Source organism: Sebastes fasciatus, chromosome 13 (genome assembly GCF_043250625.1).
Source record: "Sebastes fasciatus isolate fSebFas1 chromosome 13, fSebFas1.pri, whole genome shotgun sequence".
Classification (NCBI taxonomy): domain Eukaryota; kingdom Metazoa; phylum Chordata; class Actinopteri; order Perciformes; family Sebastidae; genus Sebastes; species Sebastes fasciatus.
Genome location: NC_133807.1, coordinates 34,395,189 through 34,401,016, shown reverse-complemented (window position 1 = coordinate 34,401,016; position 5,828 = coordinate 34,395,189). Strand labels below are relative to the sequence as shown.

Below are 5,828 nucleotides of genomic sequence, written 5' to 3'. Positions count from 1 at the left end.
GATAGAAGAAGGTCATAGTGACATTATGGAAAAGTACTAAGAATGATCAAAACTCTGCCCCTCCCTTCAGCGAATGTTTATTGCTGTGTATAAAGGCAAATGTAAAGAAAAGCTCGGTGTTCATTCACTGCGAACTGAACACGGTATTACATGGTATCAGGGACACATTGATGAATCCAGAATTCTGTAATAACTCTGTGCAACTTTGATGAATATATCTGCGGAATAAATTGATACTGATTTTAACTTAATTTGCAATCTTTTATGATTTTAACTCTGAGCTTGCAGCTGCCTAGAAGATAAACCAACACGCATGAAGGTGACGATTCCCTGGGGGATTTCCTTCAGTCCCTCGGAGACCGCGCCCAGTAACCCCCGAGCCTCTCGCGATAGACAGGGGAGCTCATGGCAGCTCAGACCGGTTTGCTCTCCTGGCCTCGGGGCTGCATCGCGTCCCACCTGGCATGTTTGGTATGCCGAACTGCCCTGCCACCACCACACCCCCCAGCCTCATTTTGAGGTATAAAAGGAGCCGCCGTCCCAGCAGCTCTTCACTCTCCGCTCAGAGCCGCCGACCAGCCGACCCTCAGCCATGACCTCCTTCTCCAGCCGCAGCAGCTACATGTCCTCCCCCATGAGGAGCTCCACCATGATGGCCCCCTCCTTGTACTCCTCTTCCCGCCGGGTCAGCGGCATGGGGGCCGGCAGCGTATACGGAGGAGCCGGAGGGTCTGGAGTCCGTGTCTCCCAGGCCTCCTTCGTCTCCTCCGGTGCTGGCGGTGCTGGCGGTGGCTTCAACCTGGCCGCCGCCGCCGCCGACATGTCCATCAGCGAGAAGGCCACCATGCAGAACCTTAACGACCGCCTGGCCACCTACCTGAACAAGGTGCACAGCCTGGAGAAGGCCAACGCCGAGCTGGAACTGAAGATCAGACTGTTCCTGGACAACAAGACCAGACCTGCGGCCCACGACTTCACCGCATTCAATGTCACCATCAAAGACCTGCAGGACCAGGTGAGTCCAGAAACACAGAACATCTGTAGATTGAGCAGAAAACAGCAGATCATTATTTTTGGTTTCTTTTTGGGGTTTGAAGTTATTATAACTTTTTAAACCTTTCAGATCAACTTTGCTGCTCGTGGAAACGCCGCCCTCGTCCTCGCCATCGACAACGCCCAGCTGGCCAGCGACGACTTCAAAGTCAAGTGAGTGAGACTTTATTTCCTTCAGCATCGAATCATCGAGACCACAACGTGAAATAATCTGATTCAATCTGTGTTTTTGTGAGCAAGGTTCTTCCCAATCATTTCAACTCTGGTGTTTTTTCAGGTATGAGAACGAGCTGGCCATGCGTCAGTCGGTGGAGGCCGACATCGCCGGCCTGAAGAGGGTCCTGGAAGAGCTGACCCTGAGCCGGTCCGACCTGGAGATGCAGCTGACCGGTCTGAAAGACGAGCTGTACCAGCTGAAGAAGAACCACGAGGAGGTGAGACCACTGAAACCAGACTGAAAAAGAAATCAAAAGATAACCAGACAAAAGTTTAACCTCCGTCTTCCTGCAGGACCTGCTGGCTATGAGGGCCCAGATGGGAGGTCAGGTGAACGTGGAGGTGGACGCCGCACCTCAGGAAGACCTGTCCAGCGTCATGGCCGGAATCAGAGAACACTACGAGACCGTCTCCAACAAGAACCGCAGAGACCTGGATGTCTGGTTCCAGGCCAAGGTGAGACCACAAAGTCCTGTTTCCTGCTCTGAATGTGGTCACTGCTGCCCCCCTACTGTCCAAAACCTGCTCCAGCTCAAGTTACACCACAACCACTAATCACTTTTTAGTTTCCAACTGTTACACTGTCTGATATCCTGATATTTGATCAATAACATTATTGATACTTGTCCTTCACAGTCGGCCGAGCTGAACAAAGAGGTGGCTGTGAGCACTGAGACCCTGCAGACGTCCAGGTCTGAGATTTCAGTGGCCAGAAGTTCTCTTCAGACTCTGGAGATCAAACTGCAGGCTGAGCTCAGCAAGGTGACAAAACACTAAGTCTATCAACTTCATCGTCTTCATCACGTTATTGACGACTGAATTCTGATATTTTAGCCCTTAAAGTTACTCGTTCTTGTGTTAATCAATGACGCACATTTCTGACAGGAAAAGAGAGAAAACTGAAGAAACGTTGGAGCTGATAGAAATCAAATGCTTGCATGACTTATTTACTGTTGGTACAGCTGACCTGACCGTCCTCCCTCTTCCTCCTGAGCAGAAAGGAGCTGTGGAGGCGACTCTGGCTGAGACCAGGAGCCGCTACGCTAACATGCTAGCAGGTTACCAGAGGCAGGTGGAGGCTCTGGAGGAGCAGCTGACCCAGCTGAGGGCCAACCTGGAGAACCAGAAGGTCATGTACGCCGAACTGCTGGACATCAAGACCAGACTGGAGATGGAGATCGCCGAGTACAGGAGGCTGCTGGACGGAGAGATGTGAGTGGAGGGAAACGTTCACTCTTTCAGGCATGTTGTGTAACGTGAATGTGTTAGCATGCTAACATTAGCTAATCATCATTAAACACAGAGTCCAGCTGAGGCTGATGAATACCATCAGTTCTGCAGGTATTTGGTACTGGACACATTAACATGTTGACCAGATGATGGCGCTGGAGGAATAGTCAGAGACAGAACAGAAAGAGAGATAAATACATCACGGTCTAAATCAAGTGAGTTCTTTCTTTCCCTGCAGCATCTCCAACTCCACCAAGGTCACCACCAAGGTCACCACCATCGTGAGGGAAGTGGATGAATCTGGAAACGTGATCAGCAGCAGCAGCAGTTAGACCAGAATGAACCTGAATCAACTGTAAACTGTAACCTGAGTCTGTCTGAGCTTCTTCAATAAACATGAAATCGGACATTGTTTCTGTGGTTCTTGTGTTTTTATTAACATTCTGATCAGTTATTGATCTTCACCAGGACCAATAACCTGCTGTCAGAACTGATCTTTATTCTTTATAACAGACTATATTAAAGGTCCCATATTGTAAGAAGTGAGATTGTCATGTCTTTGATATTATAAATCAGGTTTAAGTGCTTTATATAAATACTGTTAAACTATCTAAACACTCAATATACGGAGAAACACACAGCCCGTATTCAGGAACTGTGCGTTTGAAACAAGCCGTCAGGATTTCTGTCCATTTGTGATGTCACAAATATACAATATATAGACCATTACATGGTTTTAAACATAAACATTCTAAATGTGTCCCAGTTTATTTCCTGTTGCAGTGTATGTGAATAACATCAGCTGACAGGAAGTAAACATGGACCCAAACTGTTGCCTAGCAACGCAATCCTGTTGAAATGAGCTAAAATGGAGCGTTTCAGACAGACAGGTGAATACAGGTATATTCAGACAGACAGGTGAATACAGGTATATTCAGACAGACAGGAGGAGGAACATCATAGCAGGTAAACATGTTCTAGTAGAAACACTAAATACAAACATGAACCTGAAGATGAGCTGATATGAGACCTTTAACTCCAGAGACACATTTATAGACGATAACAACGTTTGTCGAGTCAAACCGCCCCCTTATTGGATATCAGTTACTGATTGGACGCTGCTGCTCAAAGACACGCCCCCTTATTGAATATCAGTCACTGATTGGACGCTGCTGCTGATAGACACTGTTACAGCATATTATGGGATGTTATGGGATATTATGGGATATTAAAGCATATTATTGGATATTAAAGCATATTATTGGATATTATGGGTATTATGGGATGTTATGGGATATTATGGGATATTATGGGATATTATGGGATGTTATGGGATATTATGGGATATTATGGGATATTATGGGATATTATGGGATGTTATGGGATGTTATGGGATATTATGGGATATTATGGGATATTAAAGCATATTATTGGATATTATGGGATATTATGGGATGTTATGGGATATTATGGGATGTTATGGGATGTTATTGGATATTATAGGATATTATTGGATATTATGGGATGTTGTGGGATATTATGGGATGTTATGGGATATTATGGGATGTTATGGGATGTTATTGGATATTATAGGATATTATTGGATATTATGGGATGTTATTGGATATTATAGGATATTATGGGATGTTATGGGATGTTATTGGATATTATAGGATATTATTGGATATTATGGGATGTTGTGGGATATTATATGATATTATTGGATATTATGGGATGTTGTGGGATATTATGGGGTATTATGGGATATTATGGGATGTTATGGGATATTATTCAACATGTTAAGAGTGATTTATTTAAGACAGATAATAGTGAGAGTGATGATTCAATGGTGATTATGTCATATGAGATATACAAAGCTATAAAGAAGCTTTCTGTTAATAAAGCAGGTGTCATGTTCTGGCTTTGCCAGTCTTTTGTTATTAGTTATGTTTATGTGATTTTGGTTTGTGTTTGGTTTCTTTTATATTCTCATTCCAGTGTTTCCTGTTTTATTTTGTAATTCACTCCTCCTGTGTCTTGTCTGGTTTTACTTCCTACCTTTGTTTGTTTTCCCGCCTTTGTTAATTGTCTGCCCCGCCCTGATTTGTTTCACCTGTGTTTAATCAATGTCCTGTATTTAAGCCTGTGTTTTCCCCTCGGTCTTTGTCGGTTGGTTTGTCTCTCAAGCCCCTGTCTACCTTGTCCTCCGGTTTGCCTGTTACCTCCTGCCCTGATCCTCGTGTTTCTCTGGTTTGTGATTTTTGGTTTTGTCCTCTGTTTGGTTTTTGTTGTTTGTTTCTATTTGTTCTTTTGTACTTTGTTCCCCTCCCTATATTTTGGTTGTTTTGGATATTTCAGCTTGAAATTATTAAAGCTCGCTTTTATTTTAATGTACTTTTCTGCTTGTAACTCTGCGTTTGGGTTCCATGGTAAATTCAAACCCCTACACATGACAGCAGGAGGCATATAAACCACAATACACCTGAAATATACCTGAAATATATACCTGAAATATACCTGAAATATATACCTGAACTATACCTGAAATATATATATATACCTGAACTATACCTGAAATATATATACCTGAACTATACCTGGAATATATATACCTGAACTATATACCTGAACTATACCTGAAATGTATACCTGAAATGTATACCTGATATGTATACCTGAACTATACCTGAAATGTATACCTCAAATATATACCTGAACTATATACCTGAACTATACCTGAACTATATACCTGAAATATATATATATATATATATACCTGAACTATACCTGAACTATATATACCTGAAATATATACCTGAAATATATACCTGAAATATATACCTGAAATAGATACCTGAACTATATACCTGAACTATATATACCTGAAATATATATATACCTGAACTATATATACCTGAACTATATACCTGAAATATATACCTGAAATATACACCTGAAATGTATACCTGAAATATATATATATATATATATATATATATATATATATATACCTGAAATATATATATATATATATATATATATACCTGAACTATATATACCTGAAATATATACCTGAAATATACACCTGAAATGTATACCTGAAATATACCTGAAATATATATATATATATATATACCTGAAATATATATATATATATATATACCAGAACAATACCTGAAATATATATATACCTGACCTATATACCTGAACTATACCTGAAATATATACCTGAACTATATACCAGAACTATATACCTGAAATATATATACCTGAACTATATACCTGAAATATATACCTGAAATATACCTGAAATAAATATATACCTGAAA

At 41.4% G+C, this 5,828-nt stretch overlaps 1 pseudogene; it reads left to right on the top strand.

Annotated features, from left to right (window-relative positions):
- The first annotated feature begins 353 nt into the window (after positions 1 to 353).
- LOC141781651 (keratin, type I cytoskeletal 50 kDa-like) lies at positions 354 to 2,911 on the top strand (annotated as a pseudogene).
- The last annotated feature ends 2,917 nt before the right edge of the window (positions 2,912 to 5,828 follow it).